Below are 27380 nucleotides of genomic sequence, written 5' to 3' on the forward strand. Positions count from 1 at the left end.
TAAAGATTTATATATATTTAATGCAAGAACACCCTGGACCTTTCAAATCACAGCAGGGATTTTAACCAGAACAGCACGTTCTTATTGTTTTTAACTGCAGCAATCTTCCAGGGATTTAATTGCTCCCAGAATGCAACATTTAGCTCTTTAAAAGGCTCATGGCTGCAAGAAGAAAAATGCTAAATGAAAACATTGTTTCGAAAAAAAAATGTTCCCAACGATTATTTGTTTGCCTGAGAAACTGAAATGATAGATATGTTTTTATTCAAATGACGGGAACACAATATTTTTCATCATCTGAGGCCTTCAAACAGCCCACGTGAGATTTGGTTTCACCTTTTTACAAAATTCATTGTATTCTTTTTAGTTGATTTCTTCCCCACTCATTATAATATAAATCTCATGCCTACACTTCATCTCTGCGGTGCCATTTTAGAGACAAATAAGTCATTTTAATAATAATAATAATAACAATAATGTTAAAAAAGCAGTATTTTCTAATGATAATTGCGCTGTTTTAATAACTGCTGATGGATTTTTAAAAAAAAAAACAAAAGTGGACATACTTTGAGGTCTGATGCCTTAAACTCAACGTGGAAAATCTCGGAAGGCCTGAGAATATTAAATAGGAGGAAATGATGACAGTTTCTCCTAATATTCCTCCTTCGTACAGCTACAAATATGAATTGCATTTTCTCTCTCCATAGTCAATGAAATCAAAAGTAAAAGAAAAAAAAAATCAGAGTAGTGCAACTTTTCTAAAGCCGATTAGGGAGAAAATCCGGAATAATTATCGGAATTAGCTGATCAATAGTCTAAGAAACAAAACAGAGAGTGTTCGGTTCGGGGGGGAGCAGGAGGACCGTGGAAGGAAAACTGAAGTGGCTGATCCTGCTGCGGCGCTCGCACAGCAGCCGCTCCCGCTATCCATCTTCACCGGAGCTTTTGTGTGCGCAAAAACCAAAGGAGCGTAGAAGGTAAAGCCCGGCGTCAGAGCCGCGGCTTTCTTTTTTATATCCAATAGATCAGGAGGCAGACAAAGCTTTATTTTCGCCAGGAGAGAGATATTTTACCTCTGCCTTACGGTTTTATGTTGGAGAGGTGTCAGCCGCTGGAAATGGATGGCTAATGCATAGGCAAAGCGCTGCTCGCCTCGGCATGCTGCACGTCAGAGGGGGGCTACGGGAAAGAGCTGCGGGGATTTAGGGCCCCTGGGGGCCCAGCACGGGGTGACGGAGCAACAGGGGCGACAGAATCGACAGAAGCCTCCTCGGCTGAACCGATAGAGCTCATAATGAAAGAACGCAGGCATTAGACAAGAGCTGACCCACACTGCCACTGTCCCAGAATGTGTGCATAACCATGTGAAAAACACACAAGCCTATCCATCTGCAGCACTAGATTTCCATATGAAATATATGGAGTATATAGAAAAGGTAAAACATGTAGAACTGAAAACTATTCTCCCCTGTATCAACAAATATTCAGCACCAACAAAATGGAGTTTTTTTTCCTGAATTCGTGAGTGAGTGATATAAAAACCTCTTTTGATTTCCTAATAGAACTGTAGTTCTTTAAGTAATGTGCTGCTTTATTCCACTGTCTTCATGACTGTAAGCAAAACAGCAGAATGTCCAAAAGGCAAATTATAAAAAAAAAAAAAAATGGAGGGCAATTAGAAACTGAGGCAGTAGTAGAGGAGCTAACAGAACTAACAGGATGGTAACATTTGACATTCAGGATGGTAATATATGATTGGAAAAAGAAAATGGAACATTAAAAATGTCTCCTTTTGACAGATTGTCAGACTGATTTACAGGGAAACTGTTGAAGAGGAAAAAGTGTTGTGAAAGAAGCATTTTGAACGTACAGGAGACTGGCTGACCAAATAACTTGGTGGGAAAAGTTTGATTGGAAATTTTAAGGCAATAATTACTCAGGATGAGACCTGTTTGTGATTAAATGCTGTCTATTTATTTATGTATTTGCGTTTTGGAATTAATAGAGAAATTTTAAGATACATTAATGTAAAAAAAAAAAACAAACAAAACAAACAAACAAAAAAACAATACTTCAAGTAAGTAGGTCAAAATCATCCTGAAGCTCTGTGTTGCTAACCTCTTCTACATCTCTACATAGTTTATAGGCTAGTTGTTATAGTCTCATCCTCTGTTAACTCACTTACATAAATGCAGTTTCCTCGCTATATGCAGCAAAGAGGTAACAAGATTTACAATACTGCTGGAAACAGAGGGCCTCCCTGTCATATTTCTCTCCCATGCTAAATAGAAATCTTAAGAAGTAATTGGAATTTACAGCATACCTGAATAACTGCATATAAATAAGCACACATTTCATCAGGGGGTTCAGTGACACTGTTTGGTGGCATAAAAACCGCTGCATATATTATAATACGCAGCAAATAATCTTATTTTGCTGCAGCCCCTTGCTACATGCTTGGGATTCCATCCAAATTACAGAGGATTCAAACAAGCGTTTTCAATTGATTAAACCTATATGGGCAACATTTCATTTTAATGGGACAATTTATTTCTGGGAAGAGATTATCAAGGGCTGCTGGAAACCATGGCAGTGTGTAAATCTGACACTGTTTATTTCATTTAAAGTCAGGCAGCCTCATTCAGCTCTTTCCTCCTTCGTCTGAGTGTAGGAGGGGGTTTCAGGTGTCGCCAAGGCCTCATCTTCCTCACCTTCCTCTGTAGTTACCAGACAAACAAGCTCATTGCCTTTGGCCCGGTCTCCCAGAAAAATTCTCCAATTCTCATCACCTTTATGAGTCTGCATTCTCTTTCTGAATTTGGAGGAGGAAGAAGCAAATCCTCTGGATGGGATTGGTAGTCATGCCCCCGGGCTCACGGTCAGACAATCACAGGATGGAAAGTGGCCGTCGACAGTCTGACTCCCCCCTCCGCCCCCCATCCCCTGTTGAGGCCACTCAGTGGATTTAGAGATAATGACATCGGCACCCGCATTAAGATTCATATTCACCATCTCTCCACATGACCCTGTTTTCCTTTTGTCCCAGACCTGTGTCAAACACCTGCCAGTCTTATCGTGTCTCTATGAACAATAATTATCAAGCAGGATGTGCATTACACACCCTCTGCTGCAGTCTGTCTACTGCAGGAAAACCGGTCAGATACTAAACTATTTTAGTTTCTTTTTCTTTCTTTTTTTTTTTGGATTCAGATAGATATTTACCCACGCAGCATGAAAAGAGGACTGCATGTTGGAACAGCTTTTGTTCTTTTAGCCTGCAGCAAGAAGGCCTGCGGTCTTTCTGCTCTGAGTGTGCATGCTCTCCTCATGCATGAATGTGTTCTCCCCAGTTACTCTGGCTTCCTCTGGAACATGGCTGTTAGGTTAATTGGTCTCTCTCTGAAAGTTGTTCTTAAGTGTGTGTGTGGGTGTGGGTGTGCGTGTTCAGGGGGAGGTGATGCAGCTGGTGATGCACTGGCCACCTGACCAGGGTGTGGATATCGATGATATCTGATATGATGACAGCCTCTTTTCTTCCTGTAAATCAGTCTAAACCTTTGGCTGTTTTTTACTGAGGATTGCCAAACCTATTTCTGTTAAACAATAAAATGTACAAAGAAAAAAAAATCAACTTTCTCGGAAATGTACACACCTTTCCTTTAAGGTGTGTGTTTGGGTTGCTTGGCTTTTGGCCCACAGAACCAGTGTAACTGGATCATGTTTCTACCAGGCCCCGTTTCTCACACATCTGTTCAGCTCTGCTCAGAGGTTTTAGGTTTTTGTGGCGTCCACACAAGAAAACATGAACTTTATTGTCCTTAAGTTATGTTGTAACTGACTTGGTTCTATGTTTACGGTCATTGTCTATTTTGAAAGACCCATTTGCATACAAAGCATTAGGTTTCTAGAAAATGTCTTGAGATACTGCCACGCCCTTCAGACTTACAAACTTCCCCCATTTTAGTGAAGAAATTAGGATCATTATGGCCAAGCACTTCAATTTTGCCTTCATTGACCACAAGATATGACACCAAAATTATTGTCTTTTTAGAATTGGATGTTTATAATCACAGATTCTGACACTATTCCAGACCCTTAACACTGTGTTTTAGTTTTGTTCTTGGCTTGAAAATTTCCTGTGAATCGGCGGTGACCTCTGGGACACAGATATTTTTCAACTCTCGTTGGACATTCTCTTGCTGTTTATATTTAGATATAATTGTTTGAAATTGTGACTGTAGCAGCTTCAAGAATCAGAAAATGCACCCAAAGACACATGGAGGTTCAAAGATCCCCTCTTAAGATCTTGGCTGATTCCATAAAATATTTCCTTAGAGCCACAAAACAAGCTGTGTTTGAGGACATGCCTTAAAATAAACCCACAGATGGGCCTACATTTACCTTAAATGATGTGAATCAACCTTACAAAGGAATGAGAATATTATTTACACTTTCCCAAAATGTTTAAAGGGTTAATACAGGTGTATCAAACTCTTTTGTTGGCAGAATGTAGAGATAAAACAACCAATACACAAACTGTTGAAGTATATAATGCTCTCTATTTGATGGATACTTTTTAAAATTAAATTGTTTTAAAGATCTTTTCAAATTGATGTAATTTGGCACTATCCAAATAACCAATGACATGATTTGACTGCTAAAATAATATTTAAGAAAAGTTAAAGTTTAGAGGTCCACAGAAATAATCATTGCAGCCACATTTGGCCTGCAGGCCTTGAGTTTGACACATGTGGTTTAGTACAGCAGTGCATGTAAAATTCTGAATTCAAAGAAAATTATAATTTTTAAGAAAATGATTTAAAAAAACCCTCTATTTTCTAATATTGTGGAACGTAAAAAAGTCTGTCGCTAATCCTAAATAAAATAAAGCAGAAAAGTAATCAGAAATCAAGATGTGTTTTTTTTTTCTACAGTGTATGTAAATATCCGGTTTCAGCTACAGACTCGACCTGTTTTCTTTTCGTTGTTGTCTAACATCACTTCATGTCCTGTAAAGGTTAAACTCAGACAGGTTACGTGGAAGGACACGATGCTAATCACAGAACTGATACGACATCAGAACACAAACAGACAAAAAGCCCTTTTATACTTTTCATACAGTATGCTCAAACTAACCCGACCGCTGCACTGCTGTGACACAGACAGGCACACAGAAAACCCGAGCTGGCTCCCCTGCTGGCTCACAGAGCTGGAACTGTGGGAGGGAGGCCAAATTGTTTGTCTCTCCTTGTGTCAAGGCTCTGCAGCGGGGATGAGAGCGCGGGAAAAGCATATCCGTCTCCGGCGTCTGGCTGATGGCTTCATCAGGTAAGAGCAACAGGGAGCTGAACGGTGAACGAACTTGAATGTCCATGTATGTGCATGAGGAAGTGTGAGTGTATTACGGCTGAGTGCTAAAAATCTGAATGGTTTTTATTAACGCAGTACAAACCCGGACACCGAATGCCTGCATTGTCTTCATGAAGGGGCTCATGTTTTATCTCTCTGTCTCTACATTAGTGAGGTGCAGGCTCTGGACCTTGAACAATGTGACGTAGTGAATCTACGTGAACTATATTAGAAAAGGAAAATAGCCTCTCTGAAAACCACAATCCTTGCTGTAAACTCATTACTTTTATATAACATAAAACTACAGAGTACTCAGAGAAAACCCACACAGGCACACGGAGACCCACTCACACTCAACTTCAAAATAAAAGTAAATCAGCACAGCAGATTGATGGCCACGCCTCTCTATCAGGAGCTCAGCTCCAGCATTTGCCTTCACCTCAAAGTTTAATGTAAATTTATGTACTCTTATTTTAAAGGCAGTTATTTTTTGCCTTTAAAATGATTTGTAAAAAAATATGCCCCATAGAAATGACTTCAAGGACCATTTCTCTACAGGGAGCTGGAACGTTACAAAGTGAAATAACAACCTGTGAGAGGTCAAGCTGTAGAGTTTGTAAAGTATATACTGTAAATGAGCTTAACATTCTATTATATACGTTTAATAAACAAAATCACTCATCTACATGTTTGACACCTAGAACATATGATCACGTTTGGACATAAACAGGTACACATAAAGACCAGAAGGACGTTGTAAAGGATTCCTTTAGCAAGAAGCTGGTATGTCTTGATTGGGACCTTCTAAGTGGTGACATCACAATGGTGTACCAGACAGTGTGTGGAGTGTGTGTCAATGTGAATGAAGGTCACCAGACACACTGGGTGCCGTGCAGACTCATGAGACCACACTGTCAGCGTTTGGAGGATGAAATGGGGTCACACATTTGGTTTACATCAGGCTGAGTGGTCAAATACTACAATCGATCACTATTATGGGTACACTCATGTCAGTGATCCAAGATAGAAACTAACGGGTACATCAAAGCACCATTTGTGATGTCATCTAATTTTGAAAAGTATATTATCAGACATTTTATAAAGAAATTGAGCCGTCTCCATGGTTCCACGTAGAAACATTTACCAGTTTCTAAAATTACTTCAATCTAAGCTCAGATTTACAATAATAAGTTAAAAACCATAGTTTATAAACATAAAGCAAAAATAAAGGCAAAATGTGAATAACAGTGAAAAACAAAATCCACAACATGACTTCGTAGCTTGCAGAGTCGCCTTCAGCAGCAGCAACTTGCTAAAGTCGACTTCTGTATTAATATTGGCTCATTTTTCTATGTAAGATATTGTTTCATTGGTTGCAAGAAGTGATTCTGGCCAAACTTTATCTACACCAATGATGACCTCACATTTGACTGTGCAATAGTATAATGAGGAGTTTATGGTCTTCTCACTGACTAGCCCAAATCCTCAGCCCTCCACTACCGTGTTTATCAATTGGTTTTCTGCTTGGTGCATAATGGCTGATCACCTTGGTCATGTCTGACCAAATGACGGTTTGGATTCATTCAGGCAAAAGTTTGCAAGCCAAAGCAGACGATCATATTCATTTTAGATAAAAACTTTATCCTGGCGACGCTAACAAACATTTTCCAATCCTCAAAGATATACTGCCATTTTTCCTTTTGTGCATTCTGACCTTGGGGAAGACTTGGCAGAACATCTACCCTTGAGAAAATTGTCAAGCATTTTAAAGATTTTTTTTTCCATACTGAATGCTTTGTGATGGACTTGATATTGTTTGGAAGTGATGTCATCATCTGATTTCTTCCCCCTTAAGCCCCAAAAAGGGGCTTGATTCTCTATGGTCATTGCTAATGTGTTTCCTTCTAGGCCTTTTAGAAAGAAAGGACTTCCTCTACAGTTCAAATGGTTGCACTTATGAATCTTTCCCTGGGTTCTAAAACAATTTAATATTAGATACACAACAGGGAGGCCAAACAGAGTTTTCAAGACATGCCATCCTGCTCCACCATACCTCAATCAAATAAATGGCTGAATGCCAGGCTGATGAGGGGATTCAGTCATTTGGTTACTGTGTGTTGGAGCAAGAATTCATTTAAAAGTTGCAGAATTGTACAATTCGATGACCGGATGAGGTCTGACTTATAACATTACACAAGACATTCCAGACTGTTATTGAACAAATATGAAGGCAAAATGAAAATATGCGACAGCTGTTGTTTTTTTCTTTCCTGACATCGTGTTGATCACTATATGTATGTTACTAGAGCAATTAACTGTTTCTCTATAACCTTTTTTTAGGTTCTGACATTTGCTGATGTTCTATTCAAGTGTATTTCATGAGGAGCGTCTGACTGCTAATTTTTCTATCAAAATCTACAGAAGGAGTCGGGTGGTGCTTAATTTTTTCCCATTTTTTCCTATTTTTTTCTTACACCTATCATGGGATTTAAGTGATTTCAGACTCTTAATTTATTTACTGCATTCTGATATAGCTAAACCTGGAGGTAAAAGAGGTGTGCTTTCTTTTTATTCACCAATTGTTTTTTTTCTGTTACTTTTTTTTTCAAATACTGGTGGGATAGTTATGCCACTGCATGGAAAATGCTTCTTCACTCCTGACTCTGCACTCCTGATAAGTTGAAAAGGCTAAAAGGTCACAACCTTAGAGGGGAATGTTTTACAATGACATGGCCAGGGAGGTCTAATTGGGCTCCACTGGAGCATGCTGCTGGTGACTTCACACCCAGCCAGGGAGGAAGAGAGAGACACCCAGAGCAAAACCCGGTGAGAAAGAGGAAGGGGAAGAAGAATGGCAATGCAGGTTTGTGTGCGGTGAGGTTCATCGGCCACTGATATGGAAGGGTGGGGGCGGGGGCTGTAAATAAGTCTTCAGGGTAGATGGATGGCCAGCAGTAGTTTCAGAGAGCGTCATCCTCCTTTGCCTTCCTTTTAGAAAATCCAGCAAAGAATCAAGATGAAGGTAGAGGAGCTCTCTAATTTTTATCTGAGATTTTTCTTTTTTTTTTTTTTTTTTCCAAATCCTGAAGCCACAAAATGCTCAGACTCCATATATTTTAGACAAAGATCTGGTCAATGCAAATATTATTCATATGTATCAAGCACATTCCAGGAATTTCACCAAAATTATAAATAAATTTATGTGTCTCAGTCAAGTTTTGTTCAGACAATTTTCACTTTAGTGAGTGAGAAGAAACAGATTTAATCTATATTAATCTTTGAAATATTTAGGAAACCAATAATTCTTTTTTTCACTGACATTTTGCTGACTTCACATTTAAAATTATTGGTTTGTCTTATGCATAATTTTAATCTTGAATTGTTTTTTTTGTTTGTTTGTTTTCTTTGTTTGTTTTCCTATTTTGAACATAAGAAAAATTTATTTGAATATTAAATTTTAACATCTGGAAATATTGACTGAGTCAACTGTATCCTCAATAGTCATGCACAGCAATCATTTGAGAATATTAAAATTTATGTTTATGGAGTGTATTATGAATTAATAAGTCAAAATATGTTTCGATTAGGCTCATTGTCAGGTTAAAATTGATATTTTAATTTAAATGATATAATATTATCATATTTGATGCTGTTTTCTCATTTGTAAGCAGAACCTCATCATGTTTAACTATTATTAGAAAGGCTTAAAAACTTCAGTCTGTGTTGAATTAATCTAAGTAATCTGGGAACTGGGTTACTGGAACACACTTTTCAGTAATACTCAAATGTATTAAATGTCATTATCATGTATATAGATCCAGTAAATTCCTAAAATCTGTGACTGAAAGTTTCTGTTAGATGCTGGAAATCCAGGAGAAATATTCCATGACTCAAATGAGCTTTTTTTTTTACTGCATAGTGAATAAACCATCTGAGCTAAACAATAACAATATTTATTAAGTAATTAATAAATTTAGTTAAATAATAGAATTTTTAGAAATGGTTGATTTTATTCTTTTAAATATTCCCTTAATTTCAAGTGCAAAATTCTGATTAAATTCTTCACCCAATTAATGAAATTAGATTTTTTATTTGAATTTTTATTAATTTTTTTTTTTTATCAGAGTAGCCAAACTTTTGAGTTGATTCTGATAGTTATCAAAATCTAAAGAAATGGAAAACACTGACGGAGGAGGGCAGGTTTGGAAAATATACTCAACTTTTTATATTTCTAACTAATTTATTAAAACATACTATACATGCATTTCACTCAATAAAGGGTAAAGCATTCCATTCTTAATATTGGAACTAAACGTTGACTGCACATGCCTAACACATGATGTTCTTCTTTCTGATAAGTACAGTCATGATACACATCTTGTCTATTATGGAGTTTTAACACAGAAACAAATCTCCATCTGCTCGGAAAATGATTCAGAGCTAAAGTCAAGAACAGATTATATTTTAAGAGGGAGTCTATTAGATCACATGCATAAATAAAGGTGAAATAATAAAAAGCAGCACAGAAAACAACACACAGCAGACTCAACATGTCATTATTCATTTACGGATGAAGCTGAAATTATAACGTCTGTAAGAAATGAAGAAAACTGGAGTAAATACAGAACACACAAAGGCAAAATAAAAAAGCTGCCACTGACAAATGATGGAAAGTTTTATTTTGTGCTTTGATTACATAAAGACCTAATTTCAGATTTCCTCACATAGTTTTGTGTCTCATAAACCAAGCTGTTGTGGATCTTTTTTTATTTCTACTAAATTAATTTTCATTCCTGAAAATACATTTTACACAGCACATTGTATTTGACTATTTGATATATATTAAACACAGAACACAGCAAAAACCTTTTCCTGCATAGAGGAAAATCGTGTGTGATAGAAAAGCACACAGCCTTACCTTCAACAATAACTCACCACATATTATAAATTGGCTTGTATTACACAAATTAATCTCACACTTGGCAGTTCATCGATCTGCTGTTTCAGTGTTGCTTATTTGCAATCATGGAGTTCATTAAGGAAGAAAATTATCTTAGCAACCCCAAGGTGCTTCAGCTGGGGAGGAGAGTGTTAAACAAGCTGCAGGGGTGGGAGCAGTGGCTACATTTGCATGGAGTTTGCTGGAACAGACTTCCCTATGGGGCATAGGTGGGAGAGTTAGCAGCATGCAGCTCTCAGCCCAGCACTCTAATAAATCATGTAATCCCTGATACTGGAAGACAAACATGAGAGCAGATCTAATCAGGACTTGGCAAGATCCTTTTATCTGGGCCCATCTCTGCTTGGTCACACACAGTACACAGTCCCGCGCTCTGCATATGACAAATACTGAAGCCTCTGATAGTCAGTGATGAATGAGAGCTGGCAGGGAGAGGGGACAGGGCTGCAGGGCTGCAGGGCTACAGGGCTGCAGGGCTGCAGGGCTAGAGGGCTACAGGGCTGCAGGGCTAGAGGGCTACAGGGCTGCAGGGCTGCAGGGCTGCAGGGCTACAGGGCTGCAGGGCTGCAGGGCTACAGGGCTACAGGGCTGCAGGGCTACAGGGCTACAGGGCTGCAGGGCTGCAGGGCTACAGGGCTACAGGGCTGCAGGGCTACAGGGCTACAGGGCTGCAGGGCTACAGGGCTACAGGGCTGCAGGGCTACAGGGCTACAGGGCTGCAGGGCTACAGGGCTACAGGGCTGCAGGGCTGCAGGGCTGCAGGGCTGCAGGGCTGCAGGGCTACAGGGCTGCAGGGCTGCAGGGCTACAGGGCTACAGGGCTGCAGGGCTACAGGGCTACAGGGCTGCAGGGCTGCAGGGCTGCAGGGCTACAGGGCTGCAGGGCTACAGGGCTACAGGGATACAGGGCTGCAGGGCTACAGGGCTACAGGGATACAGGGCTGCAGGGCTACAGGGATACAGGGCTGCAGGGCTACAGGGCTGCAGGGCTACAGGGCTGCAGGGCTGCAGGGCTGCAGGGCTACAGGGCTGCAGGGCTGCAGGGCTGCAGGGCTACAGGGATACAGGGCTGCAGGGCTACAGGGCTGCAGGGCTGCAGGGCTAGAGGGCTGCAGGGCTGCAGGGCTACAGGGCTGCAGGGCTACAGGGCTGCAGGGCTGCAGGGCAAAGTAAATAGCTCAGAAATATTTTATTTTAAGAGGCTTTTGATCTGTAATGCTGTTCATTTCTGATTGTTACCAAAGTTCTGTGTGGATGCCATTGTTAGGACCTGAAAGATTCACTCACTAAGGAAGATATCAGTATTTTTACATTTACATCTTGGTGTAAAGAAACTCTGTCTTCTTTCTTACAACTATTCTTTCCTAACAAGAATGTTTGCTCTGACTCATAACCTTCATTTTGAGCCCACAAAGTTATTGTTCAGTTATGAACACAATAAAGTGGGCATGGAGACGAGACCTCCTCCCCCCTACACACTCACACACATGCATACACACTAACACTCCATGCTGTTGAATGGGCGCTCTGATTATTATACCTGTGATTTTTTTCTGTGGAATGTAGCGTCAAGTGAGCTTATCTAAAACATTCTAAAGAAAATGCTGTTTGCTGAAGCTGACATACCTCAGCATAGTGCTGCTTAACACTTTACTAGCACTTTTATTTGGAGTAAGTCAATAAAGAAGTGCCATTCATTTTCTGATTGGCTGTACCCCCAAGAGCAGAAAAAAATAAGAACATTGGAAGCTATCTTGGCATAATCATAGGACCTGCATAATTATATTAAGATATATTACATGTTTGAACTATTAAAATAGCAGATAAACGCATTTTAAAGGGGATCTTAAGTTTTCACTGATTTCTGCTATTTATGGCTAGTTGTGGTCCCTATCATCCACCATAAATGTTATTATTTTAACAATGAAACTTCGTTTTTCATCCTGTGAATCTTACTATGTTAACGATTCAAGAACCATTTTTGCTGCTAAAGTATTGATTAAATTGACACATAATCCATTTATTTAAAAACAATAATTTACCATAATTTATTGTTCTGTTATTAATGTAATTCAACCATCAGATAAGTTGAAAGGGCCATTCTACCTATTTAGCTTTCAAGTGTTACAGGAAGCTCTGGTGATTCATGTATTTGTGGACCATGGACGCTGACATTAGTGTTGGAGACGTCTGTGCTGCTGCATCATGTTTAGCATTGAGATGCTGTCTGATGCGTGAAGAGCTTTACTGCTAGGCTTCCCTATAGCATAACCTGAACACATCGTGAATACATTGTGTTCAGGTTGTGATTCAAAAAACAGTCCAACCAGATCGTTTTATTGAAATCAATCTCAAATGGGACACGAATGTCCCAATGGACAGCAATTGTCTTCCATTGCTGGTTTAGCAGAGGTTGTTTTCCCATCAGATTTAAGGGTATACCAGAAATAAGCAAATCCTATACCACAAAAAATGAATTGAGTTTTTAAAAAATTTTTGCGTTAAAATTGATGTAACCATCTAATTAAAAAGTACCAGAAGTAGTAATATTAAGACAATTTTTTAAAGAAATAGACTTTTTTATTTCTATAAATAACAAAGACAATTTTTTTATTCTATAAAAAAATAATAAAAATACAAAGATATATTGTTTTGATCTCAATATATCTTGAAATTGACACTGAAAACTGGCTCACTATGAGTGTTCCTACCATACATATAGATAAATTGCACAGACATACACATACCGGCAGAATCAAACAAACTTTAAAGTTGTGTTTCCGTCTATCAAAGAGTATGATGTGTCTTGAAAGTCATCATCAAAAGTGAAAATTGACCTCAGCGGGCATCTGTACTGGCATCAGCATGTGGAATCAGAGGAGCTCATATCACTGATATACCACCTTTATGATTCTAGGTTCACACACGTTTTCAAAGCTCAGCTGAACTAGATCTCCATTTGTAAATATTCCCTGTTAGTTACAGGAACAGAACTGGATAGGTTTCCTCGTGCTCCCTGTGACACCACAGCCCACCATGAATCAAACACATTGCCAATTCACAGGGGAACCATCACTGGGAAAATATAGCAGCTCCCGGCTTACTTTGTATTGTAATAGATGCATTGTGCAGCTAAAGAATAACCCAATCTGTATTCAAGCAGAATGAACAAAGAAGGGAGCAGTAGAACGAGTCGGGTGCAGATTCGAAGGGAAAGTGGTATAATTAGAAAGAGATGGGATTGAGGGAGGTGCAGTTGCTCTAGATGTGAAATCTAATTTCTATATAATGTCATTTAAATCCTGTGATCCGGGAATTGTATTTGAACTTGGATTATCGGAATCATCAGCCCATGAATGCCTAAGATCCCTGCGACTGTTTGTGTGTGTGTGTGTGTGGGTGTGTGTGTGTGTGTGTGTGTGTGTGTGTGTGTGTGTGTGTGTGTGTGTGTGTGTGTGTGTGTGTGTGTGTGTGTGTGTGTGTGTGTGTCTGAGATCTGTGTAATACGCGTGTGTGTCTGAGATCTGTGTAATACGCGTGTGTGTGTAGTGTGTAGGTATGTGTATGTGTGTTGGGGCAAACAGAGGGAGGGGATTTAGCATTCTCCAAGTTCACAAGTTGCAAGCTTTTTCGGGATGATTATGATGATGGAAAGAGAAGATGAAATCCATTTCAAAGTTGAATAAAAAGACAGAGTGATGAAATGAACGGCTTGAATCACGTACAGAAAGGAAAGCTGCAGTAAGAGTGAAATAAAGAGGTTTGTTTTTTGTGGCAGTATCAGTTTTAGCTTTGAACAATAATGGAATAAATCATTTTTAGATTTTTACTTTGCTTAATGAAGATATGGATCCCTAAACGTAACGGAAAATTAAAAGTTGCAGTATGGTTGCTCCTGGGGAAGTTTTCAACTTCACTGAACATTTCCCATTCTGTTTCACTTTGAATTTAAATGTTCCTTCATGTGACAGAGCAGTGAACAATAATGCTTTTACATATGTTTCACAAATAAAAATGTGAAATGCTGCCTGCATTAGTATAAAGTCCCATTTAGTATGATACCTTAAAAAAAACAATGTGCTCCATTTTCCTGGTTTTAGTGAGAACGCCAGCAACATCGTTCTGGATCAGCTGATTGACGTTTTAGTTACTGGAAACTGTTGCATTGATCAGTGTGACTAAAGAGAAACTCATTCCACTTCCTGACACTTGGAAACACTGTGATGATTTCATTCTTCTCCTGGTTCATGAACATCAACAGTTTCTCAAGTCTAACTGAATTATTATGTTCTTGGCATGAAGTTTTCTCAAGGGACAGCTCAAACCCTGAATGACAATTTTATGCTGTGTGTAAAGAGTCAGACAGCCCCTTAGTTTTACCTTGAACAATTGATTGATTGATTGATTGATTGATTGATTGATTGATTGATTGATTGATTGATTGCAAACTGTGAGCATTACACAGAGAGAGCACGTGATTTCATTACAGTAATTTGTGGCTAAATAAAAAGGTCGGTTCTTAAGGTCTTAAAAGGGTTGATAATACTAGTGTTTGGGTTTTATGAAAGAAAGTTATTTCTATGTGCAAAGTAAATTGGTGGAAACATCCAAAATAAAAACTATAATGTTTAGAAACACTGTATTGAAACACATAGTGAAGCATTTCTTGTGACCTCGTCGTTTCTCTGATGTGAAGCATCCGCAGGAAAAGGCAGCAGCCTCAGTCCCTCCACACCCAGCTGACAATGCAACCAAAGAATCTCTCAGAGGAGCTTACAGGTGTGCCACATTGTCTTTCCTCTGTGACAGCTCTGAAAGGAGAACATGCTACTCACTGTGGTGAGTCTGATTCTAGTGGCGTTATCGACCAACTCCCCAGTGTAATTTGCAGACACAGAGGTAAAGGCAAACACAGGTAAAAACTGAATCTTTATCTCCACCAAGCAGCTGACAGCAGGGAGAGTTCTCCTTTCCCTCCACCCTCCCACTGCTCAATACTGGCTACGTATCCAGCTGGACCTACCTGCTCAGATTTGTTAGTTGAAGTGACCACACAGCTGTGAAGAAAGCAGAGAGAGAAATTCCTGATCAAGCAGTGAGGACAGATGAAGAAGCATTCAAAAAATGCATTTGAAAAAATTTACAGCATACACAAGACAATTCAAGCAAGATTTCTGTGTTTTATACGTTTTAAAATCTAGCAGTGTTGCCTTGCAGAATGAAGGTTGTGGGTAAAATTGCAGCTTGAGATCCTTCTACATGGAGTTGGCATGAACTCCTTGTGCATGCCTGTTTTCTCTGCCGGTACTCCAGCTTCCCCACTTCCAAAAACATAACTGTTAAGTTAACTGGTCTCTAAATTGTCCTCTAGTGTTAGTGTGTGCAGGCAAGGCTGTTGGTCCTGCACAAATACATGGGTTTAGAAAATGAATTGATAACCTCCATTTATGTATTCAGAGCATCCAGAAAGTATTCACAGGACTTTAACTTTTCAACAGTATGTTATGTTACATCCTTACTCCAAATTGTAATAAATTAATTTCTCTCCTCAGAATTCACATTAGAGTTTCTCTCTTTGCCTCATCAGACCAGAGAATCTTGTTTCTTGGTTGTTTTGATAAATTTGTAAATATCTCAAAAACTATTTCTCCACATTGCCATAATGGGGTATTTTGTGGAATTCTGAGGTAAAAAATTTATGTAATACAATTTGGAATAAGACTGTAAAAGCAAAATAAGGGCAAATTGAAGCTCTGTGAATAGCTTCAAATCACAGAGCTTCTCTACAGAGCCACTGTATGGATGTATGAATAGACACAGATATGTGTATATACTTGGATTTTTGTAATTTTGCTTGGGAGTGTCATCCCCCCCCTTTCCCTTTATAACCCCCTTTTTACACTTTTCTCTCTATAATGGTTCCAATATGACCACCAGAATGTGTTAACAGCATGTAGGTTATCATTTCTTTAATAAGATACAGTCAGCCATTCAACTGGAGGCATATTTTACTAATCACCCTCTTGTAGAACAAATCTGTACCAACAGTAAAGTCAACCTGACCCACCATTGTGTATCTGAGCTGTTGGAACATGACATGTGAAAAAAAAAAGAAATTAGTAATATTTAAAAGAAGAGAAACAGAAAACAATATTCAACTTTATTCTGAGTGCCCAAATACACACATTCCTTTAGCAACCAAAGGCAAGAAGTTACACAGAGTGGCAAATATTTTCATAACTAATATGTCAGCGTTAAAACATTTTGAAACATTTTAACACTAGTGCATGGCGCTTTAAATTGCCTAAGTATTTTCTAACAAGGATAAAGACTTCAAAGCTTGAAGATTCAGACCAAAATATATACATAAAAAATAAAACAGACATAGAGCAACTGATTTTTGGTCTATGTTGGAAGTAAATTAAATATTTTTAAATATTTTTTTAGTATAGTTTTTGCAGTCCCTCTCTTCATTTGCAGTGTCTATACTCCTCAACATTTTCTTTGCACATCAGCCCTTGTGAAACCAAAAAACAAATAAATAAGAAAGGAAACTGCAAATATCGCAGCCTGTTATGCCATAATGCTTTTTTCTGATATGTTAAGCTTCCTAGATCACTCCTTATGTGCATGTATCCCTTCAGCCCTCACACTCCACCTTTTCTTTATCACACAACAAAGGCTGCAGATGATGTTTTCAGCTGCAAAACCCCCTGGAATGCCACCTTCCATCCAGCTCCTGATTCTTACAGTGGTAAGTATGCTGAAGCTGCTCACCGTCTCCTGCAGCTAAACCTTGGAGACTAAGACGGGTATCTGCTAAATACCACATACACACAGACAGAGACAGACGCCTGTCAATGCAGCATCAACACATTGACTAACTCAAGATTATGTTCCGCACTGTGCTGGGAGGTTTTCTACCTTTATGGCTGTTAGTGGGGGTTTGGGCAATGGTGAAAGTGGCAAAGAATGACATAAAGGGAATATAATCTGCATCTATTTGTGATTAAAGGAAGCATGGAAAGTTGCAGATGTAACTGTTGGGTTCCTCTGTGAAACCTCGCCAGTGCTGGATGGATAATTGAAGTCTGGGGTTTTTCAAAAAGACACACATAGTGGGAAGTTATAATACCCAGGTGGAATGAAAGGATGTATGTATGTGTGCCAAAACACTCCAGACAGTGCTTCAGGTCTCTTCACCAGCTAAGCACTGACAGCACACAATGTTCTTTGTGGATTTCACCTCTCCCTGGTAGTCCTACAGTCCAGACACAAAGGAGCTGGGAGAAACACAAAAAAGTCTTACTGACTTGTTTAGGATGCCAAGTCTAGACCTATGAATTAAAACAAGCTTTTCAACATCTGAATTTTTTGAAAGGACAGACAGCCGGGTAAAATTTCACTTAAGTGCATGCAAAAAAGAAGGAAAACATAAAAGTACAAAGTAGATAATCTAAAATCTATTAAAAGTAAAATTTACATCACTGCACCCAAGTAGTTGCAGGAGGTTTGTCTTCTGCGGTCTACAAAGGATAGAAAGGAGTATTGACCTCAAATACACTATTTCAAATTAAAGTGCAGGTGAAACATAATCCCTGCAATGTTTACTTGCTCATTGCAGTTTGTACACTGTTTCAAAAGCAGTTTTTTAAAAAGTTTAACATACAGACACATTATACATTTTTAAAATAAAGCCTACTCAGCTGCAGATCCCTTGGTTTGACAGCATAATATTTCTATTTCTATTTCTGACAACTCACCATTTTGTCATATACATGTTCATACATATATGTATGAACATGTATGTTAGACTACTGCTCGCAGGTATGGCATCACTCAAACTTTGTTTTTTAAAACCCTGATTTTTAATTATCAAATTAGATTGAAAAATCAATAGAAAATGTATTCAAAATATTGATAAGAGTAGAATTATTAATTATTTGTAATTAAATTACTTCAAACTTTGCTCATATCAATTAGTCATCCATTTACATTCCAAATGTGGCATTCTGTCAATTTATTGAGACAGTCTGAGGAAACTTTACCCCATACTTCCTGAAGCTTTTCCTACTGGTGCGATCAGCTTCATGGAAAGTTCTTACACAGCATGAGGTCGTCTTCTGAGCCGGAGCATGTTGTAATCAATCAGAATAGAAATCACAAGAGGTAATGAAGATGAGGAGCACCAAAAGAGAAAAAGTACAGAGTTGGCCACCGAAGCTGTTGCTGCATGATATACATCAGGTTGCTCAAATCCAGTCCTTGAGAGCTACAGTCCTGCAACTTTTAGATTCATCCTTCATTTGATTCATGCATGTTGGAGCCGGGAGGCATCTGAAGGTTGCAGGATGGTAGCTCTGGACGACTGGGTTTGCGTAGCCCGATACACATCTTTTGAAGTAGTTCTAAGTTTTATCATATCACAATCATAATTTTTTTTAGTTAATAGAAAAATTACAACATATTTAGGCCATCATGTTTTACTAATCATGGATGTTGTCAAAGGAGCATTATTGTAATGACATACTGATGGAGGAGTGTTGGAAAGAGCGAGATCTTTCAAAGAGTCAGAGGCCCAATGTCAAGACATCACATTACAAAGTCAAATTTCTTTGAAGTCCTGCTTAATATATACATCATTTATATGACAAAAATAAGGATAACATTGTTATTTGATTGTGCTATGAAATGGCACTATGTGAAAATACATAGCCCTCTTTAAAAATCCCAGAATAAAAAAAATATATATGTGAATTCAGGTTTGGATATCTGGATATCATTCTTTTTTCAAATTAGATTAAAAAATTCACAAGATTTACTAAATATAACATTGCGTGTCACCTTGATAAGGGAAGCTGGTAACACTCTGAACAGCAGAGTGAGATTCTGTGGATGCTTGGATGAGTTCTGTTTACTTCCTACCTTCTTTCTTCTTTACATCTTTTCATTTCCTGGCAATTTTCCCTGTGTGAGATTACGCTACACACTGCACACGGTTGGTGGTCTACACCAAAACAAGATGTGCCATCAACTGAATTTCAATTAATACACCTCCAGGATTTTCTTCACTTGATAGAGTGGTCTGTAAAACAAATTAGTTTAGCAGCTTGCTCTAAAAATAGAAGACATGTTGAGGACAGGAAGTCAAAGTGAAGAGGTCTTAAAGGGGTATTTTGTTTAAGACAGAATATATTTACATTGCATCTGGTCCGTTACAACACATGTTAATTGGCAGCATTTTTACACACACAAGTACCAGCCCACATAAGGAAATCATGGGGCTTGTGCACATTTAGCAACACAAGGAAATCTGGGCAGCAGCCTCCATATACACACCGTTTGTTTTGGACTCATTGCTGTCTCATTTACATGTGTTAATTGCAGCTAATTGGTTCTAATTAGATGAACAGGAAACCCTGTGGGACCACTCATATCTTTAATTTGAAGTAAATATCATTAATTAACATATGCTAATTTCAAGCCAATTAACATTGATTAAGAGATGCCAGCAACAAGGGGAGAAATGATACCTTGTATCAAAAATTAATAATGACTCAGCAAGAAGGCAGATTGTAAGCATCATGTCGAAGGTCAGGGAGTGTTGGCCTGAGTCTTTATTTGACCACATACCTTGGGCTCAGGTCCCGCCACACTGCATGCACTCACCCTATGACCACTACAACAGTAGCCACTCCAGCCATGCTCATCCAACCCAAAGCATGTGCCATGTACTATTCTCTGTGCACACCATCTGCCAGTCCCCCAGCACCCTCAGTACCTGCCATACCTACTGCAGTTTCCGCTACACTTAGCTCCAGTAATCATAAGCAACGACCTCCTGCATTTGACATCTTTACTGTGCACAGCGTTAGTCATTCCTGCCATATTCACCAAAACTGCCATGTCTGCACACCATACATTAACCGTCGGGTCGGCCGGCGCGCTTGTTATTCCAGGGCCAGCCTGTACTGTAGCAGAGCGCTATTGCTCCCTGGCTTCCACCTACTGTGCATTCTCTGTGGTACATCTGCACAGGAAGCAGACCCACTGGCTCTGCAGACAGAGGGCATGTGTCTGCCTGGCAGTTCAACAGCAGAGATTAGAGGGCAACCTGCCGGGAGAGAGAAGCAGGAAGAAGGAGGGTGGAAGTGAATGATGGAGGGAGACAGTGACAGTGAGTGTGAGAGACACATTGAAATCAGCGTCAGACTCCAGTGTTCACTGTTTTAGATGTCGGGATGTGTCTGGTCGTAGATGTAGACCACTGAATATAGCTGTGTATTTGTGTTTGTGTATCAAAACAGTGTGTAGTTATTGAAATGTGAGTCTATAATTGATCAACTGTGAATTCTAACAACAAAGGGAATTTCCAAAGAGAATTAGCATTAAGCAAGAGCTAAAGTCACCAGAAATATTGTCAGTGTCTTTCTCCAAAGCTCAAAAATAAACATTTTCTTGCATAATTTACTTGTCTGTACCTATCAATAAAGATAAAGGTAATTTTATTTACATAGCACATTTTCCGAAACAAGGGAATAGAAAGTGCTTTGCAGGAATTAAAATGAAATATAAACAAAATAACAAACCAATGGAAAAAGCATAAATAGAAAAATAATCTAATGTTGATGTAATGTAATATGTAAACTAGGTGCTCCTGTTCAGGGTTGCTAGATAATTATTCTCTGGTCTAATTCCAATATTCCAATATTAAAAATTGGAAGAGAGAAAAGTAAAAAAGTAGAAGTTACCTGTAAATGAGGTTCAACCTACTCCAGCAAAACTGATAAGGGAGCCTGTTCTGTGGTCCAGAATCTGTGGGATTTGAATTTGGACCTCTGGAGATGCAAGTCTTACATCGCCCATGTCTGGTTTTGCTCATGGGAAATATTTTGAAACACAACTGTTGTTTGGGTAGTCTGAATGTAACAAAGTGTTCTCAAGTTGGCATCTGAATGTCTTGGTAGCTGAAAAGTAATCATGAACTAAATAGTTTTTATTGCAAAAGAAAGAAGGCAAAATAAAAAGCTGGCTAGATACTTGAAGATTAACTTGAAAATCTATGCAACTCATTCTTACAATGGTGTGAAGACACACATTGACACCTTCCACAAATACAAAAGATCATTGTTAGAAAAGACGGTTCATATTATCGTCGTAGAAAGTTAATTGTAAGAAAAAAGTGTGCACCAGCAGTAAGAATAGCCACAAACTTGAGAGGATTTACAAGGAAAATCTATTAAGAATTAGACATAGAGCTTGTCAGCTCTAAGAGACCAAACAGAGTAGATGAGATGAAGACCAGAATCAAAGCTTTTGGTCCAGAGGAGCGATTGGCCCAGGGTTCCCTACTCATATCTATATCTATATATATGTATACATACATACATAAATACAGTGGAAAACATCCATCCATCCAACTTCTTCCACTTATCCAGGGTCAGGTTGCAGGGGTATCTAGGGATGGATGGATGTTTTCCACTGCCTCTTTCTCTGATTATCTGTGACCCCCCCTCAGTTACCCAGGCTTTGCTCCTTTCCCCATTCTTCCTTCTGTTTTGCTTAAGTTTTCAGTTGTCCTTATTAAAGAAGAATTTGTTATATAAAGAATTTTGTCAGAGAACATTATCGCACAAAGAGGGTCACAGCAACACACCCCAGTGGTCAGGGATAAAGTTGTAGAAAAGCTTAAAGCAGAGTCAGGTTATAAAACAGTATCCCAAATCCTGACCATCTCCAGAAGATCTGTAAGCACAATATTAAAGAACAAATAGAGAGAACATTGCAAACCTATGAAGACTACACTGAGTGCAGGTACTGTAATAGCAATAGTAATCAGAGGAGCAGCCAAGAGGTCCGTGGGAGTTGTGGAGAAGCTACAAAGATACACAACTCAAGTGGTGCTATCTGTTAACAGGCCAACTGTTCAACATGCATGCTCCTTTCATACTTGCATTTGGATTTGGGCTGAATTAGATTTTGAAGTATGGACAATAAACTTTATGGGGTTTGTTTTCTACATTCTTGATCAAAGCAAACCATTAAAAACCTCAAATAATTTGGCTGAACTCATGCAACCACACTTTTTACTACCTGGAAGAATCCTTAAAAGTGACAATTTCTTTCCCTAAAACTGTGGGTGAGAGAGAGAGAGAATGCCACATGGGAAGACTGTTCCTGGGTTGATCCAGGAAACAAAAGGCATGTTTGTGTGGAAAACATGGTATAATTCAATTTTCCCCAATGCATAAATGTAGCCCTAAAAATCCATTTAAAAAATCTTGAATTCATTCTTGGCAGAACTTGTGAAAGTTCTTGGATGCAACAAAAAGAAAAAAGCCAGAGTAAAGCCAAATTTTGAAAACCCGAACCTTTGGCTTGTGGGTTGGCCTTGATGTCACTGCAGATCTCCAATCTGGTTGAGCCTCAAGTCTTCACTCCAAACTCTGATGGTTTCAAGATCTCTTCTCCTGATGTGAGCTTGAAGACTGTCTCCAGTGCACAACCCTTAATTTTTCCAAGTGCTATTCCTTTATACTTCTGGGGCTCGATGTCTATGTGACTTTTTGCATGAACTGTTGAAATCAGCCATCTTTCACGAAGAGGGGAAGAGTTGACCTGCAGTGCAGTTTTCTATACTCTCTGTTCAAAACAACAAGCCACATCTGAGTCATCTCCTGTCCTTTATCTTTCCAAGTAACAAATTGCATCCATTTGTAATCAAGACATTATTTAAATCACAAAGATTACATCCTCTCCCCATTAATATATTTGTTCAACATTGTTCATTGGTGACATTTATAATGATTCAGTTCCTCACAGTTAATAGAAATAATTTTCCATTGACTGCTCAGAATTCTAAGCGTTCAAATATATACAGTAGCCCAAACAGCTTTGATTAAGCTTTCCAACATGACATGTATTCCATCATTACAAGTTCTTATGTTTAGCCACCTAAGAAAAAGGAAAAAAAAAAATATTGCAAAGTTCTTAAAACAAAAGCTCAGAAAAACCTGATTACTAAGATAATTAATTTTAAGGGTTGACTTCTGAAGTCCTAGTCATTGTAATAACAGTTATTTTGACACGCTGTGTGTTCTAGTTTATTAGTTAGTTGGACTCATCTGGTATCGGTGTCACTAATCACCTACCTAGCATATGTTGCTCAAGCATTCAATCAGTCCTTGTCAGCTCTTTTGGTCTATGTTCATAAACAGTTTTTCCATTTTGTGTTCCTCATTTGAGGTCTTCTTTCCTCCCAACCTAAGTATTTTTTTTTTTATTTTCTTTAAAATAAGACACTAAAATCACACAGTTGTCCGCATCATGTGTGTTCTTGGGTCCAACTGCACCAGAATACTCAGAAAGTATGAGTCAGTAAAGCTGGTCAGAATGGATTGAAACATGGATGAAGCTAAAAACAAAATACTGGGCAAGGAAAAGACATAAACTGTATGTTCATAGACACACTTAATCCAGTCTATACTGTAAGCGTGAAATCTTCAGTGTCTAAATATGTAAACGTCATACAGACATGTCCCAAGAGGCTTGCAGCAGTAATTACAATAAGCCGTGTTCTACAAAGCATTCGTCCGGACAGATGCATAATAATTCATACACTTTGTGAACAGTGTTAAAAACCATTATTATTTTCCTTTATTTGTTTATGCACTCCTTTCTCTTGGTCCATTAGAAAAATATCCCAGTAAAATAAACTGAAAAAATGAAATATGACTTGAATGTGTAAAAAGGCAAAAAAGCTTAATGGGGATAGCTAACATATTTCTGCAAGGCACAGTTTATTAGACATGTTCGCACAATCAAATCGCTTAAAAAAATCAGAATTTAGATGGAATATTTGAATTTATCTCAAAGCAATCCATTGATCTGCTTCACCTCCATAACTACATCGACATAGAGGAGTCTACATGTGTTTGGCCACAGTGATCGAGGTGTGAATGTGTGTCAGATGGTTCAGTGGGTAACCTGGCAGACAGCAATGTAGCGGTGCCCACATCCACAGGGAACACGGCACATGAACTCACATTCTTCTACCATTTTACTTGCAAATGGTAAGTTGTAAGGCAATTTTTTCTAAACCACTGACACTGCAACAAAAAAAGTGCTGTTAAAGTCAACAGAGCTTGAGTTGACTGTAGAAAAAATGCAACAAAAACATATATTAGCTATAACCATTGTCAGAGTGAGTATGATTGATAATAGCTCAATGCCATAAATATTTTTGATGATGTATTAAATATTTCTTCTGTTTCTTAAACACAATCATTGACTGAGACTTGAATATGATGAAATGGTTGATCTCAGCAACAGACAAAACTGAAGTCTGTTTATATCTGTTTTCTTTATAAAGTCACTAATTGGGTGACTTTATAAAGAACTGGTTACACTGGATTGAATTTAGGAATGCCAGTGTAAAAGAAGCTGTGCTCAAACACTCTTCATATTTTTGTTTTTGAAAAATAAAAATGGGAAAACAGTCCCCACCTGGAATGTATTGTCCCAAACCCAACATCACGTCGAGAGGTAATGAATATTTACAATTCTTAATAATATTGGCAAAAAGTTTCTCTGAGAAACAGAAAGTTTAAAACATGTTTTAAAAAAAATGCTAAATACTTTAAGACAAAACTATACTTTACAATTGCAGCATTGTATCTTTATACTTTTTATATGTAGATATCACTTTGAACCATCCTGTAGACAGCCATTCCCATGACAACAGTGGTGTGTCAGGTACTGTGGACAATCCCTTCACCACCATTAACCATGTGTGTTTTTGTATCCATGCTACAGTGATGAGGTCAAATAAGGTGGTATACAATTGTGTGCGTGTGTGTGTGTGCGTGTGTGTGTGTGTGTGTGCTGGCTTGCATACCTAGGAAGGGTCACTGGGTAGGGGGCTCCCCAGCATTTTGTTATGGCACACTTGACAAAACAAAGACAACTCACTTTTCTGGTCCTCTGCCACATTCTGTATTCAGGAACAAGTCGGGGCTATAGCTGCAAGGATCCGATAACACCTTCTCTGTGCCTTTCTCTCTCTAGGGTGTTGTGGAGGAGGTGCAGGGTTGGGGGGGCGTCTCTTCATTCCAGACAGACCAAGCCATTCGAATGCAAAGCCTCAGCTGCCACAAATCCACCGTTCGTGCCCCCCACTTCTCAAACTACCACCCCTCTATTATTTGACCAGATTTCACGGCTATTTTTGGATGGGTCGGTTAAGCCGTCCAAGGATCTCCACTGAAGATAAGTCATCAAAACACTACATTGCCCCATGTGGGCATTAACATAAAAATTAAAGAATTATACTCAAAGAAAATAGGCAGTGAATAAATGAATGAATAAATAAATGAACACATCCTTCTCCACAGAGAAAGCTCTGTACTCTTTTTTTTTTTTACTTCCTATTGCTGACCAAAAGTGATGCTCTGAATGAGCATCACTTTTTTAACTAGTAACTCACTAGACATTTCACATTGTGAAACACAAATACATATTCATATTGCTAGGGGTTGGTTTAATTGCTCTTATTTCACATGCTTATAAAAATTGTATCAACAGCAGGAAGCAAAATGAAAACTGAGTAAAGAAATCTGATGAAATGCTTTCAAATACGACCCAGTGAGCAGCCCAAGTTTTCCAACTTTTCAGTTTTTCTAAGTGCTTGTCTTTCAAATAAACCCAGCATGTGGAATGTGTCATCTTATGATATCATCTGTGTCTGCCAAATTGAACAATACTCCAATTTTGTTACTTTATGAATACTCCTTTCGGTTTTTAAAACAGGACTCATTAAGATAATGTCTTTCCATTGTGGATGTTCATTAACTAAAAAACGAAGAAACAATTATGTTGAATGCTGTCCAACATAAGGCTTTGGGGTTTCCCACTGCACAGAGCGTTTACCAACCCTGTGAGGAACCTTTTGAGGGATCGTTCAAGAACAGATGGCATTGCGTGCAGTAAGGCTGCTTGAACCAGTTTCCTCACAATAATTAAATAAATGAATAAATATTAAAAATGCAAACAATAAAACGTTTCCTTGATAACTCTAAGAAAAATTGTGTTCATGAAGCTTCAGAAAGGACAAGAAAAAGAAGTTGCTACAGGAAAGATTGTCAGGTTTCCACAAATTTAGGGTTAGGGTTAGTCATATGCTGTGATGCTATAGCACAAAAACAAGAATTGAGGTTGAAAATGACCTTTAAACACTGAACAATGATAAAATACAGCAGGGGTCTGCAACTCCAGACCTCAAGGTCTGGTGTCCTACAACTGTTAAAACTCAATATCAATAGAGAAAGGAATTGATAGGGAATTATGATAAAGTGTGTAGTTATGATTTGATTTAGAAGTTTTTTGTCAGGTTTACAAAAAACTTATTCATGAGTTTTAACTGCCTTCTTATCTTTGGATGACTCATTGGTGATTTTTACGTGGCTTAGCAAACACAAAGTCTCTTCCTTCAAAGCTTTAGTTTGGAATGATTAGACAAGACAATTCATTGGGAGAAAAAAATCTGAAAAACAAACAAGAAAAGATATTGCTTATGACCTAGGATTACAGATTTGTCTGTCTTAAACTAAGTTATGAAAAGGTGGCTTTCACACTATATCATAAATTTTACTGAGCTTAAAATGAGGACAATTGATCCTAAATAATTTAATAATCATAACATGGAAAGAATTTCTCTTAAAGCCATTTATATTTATAGAATCAGTGTCTGAATTGGCTCTACTTGCTGGTTTGGGATCTGTGCTGTGTCTGGATTCCTCTACATTTTGCAAGGAAGTTATTTTGCAATTCACAATTATCATCTATTTGGAAAAGAATAGAAGTGGTGCAGCCAATGCACCACTTCCCTAAAGAGGCATCACAATCATTTGGGTTCAAGGGAGCTAAATATAGTGATGGTGTGGCCTTTGAGTCTTCCACCGTTATCAGACAGTCTGTGCAACCCCTAACCCTTTGCCAGGGTCCATAAGGATCATGTTCTGAGTTGGTGGCATCAGCAGACCTATCTCCAAGAGGCCTTAATCAGTGCCAATCCA

This window comes from Poeciliopsis prolifica, unplaced genomic scaffold, assembly GCF_027474105.1.
Source record: "Poeciliopsis prolifica strain line A6 unplaced genomic scaffold, Auburn_PproV2 SCAFFOLD022, whole genome shotgun sequence".
Lineage (NCBI taxonomy): Eukaryota > Metazoa > Chordata > Actinopteri > Cyprinodontiformes > Poeciliidae > Poeciliopsis > Poeciliopsis prolifica.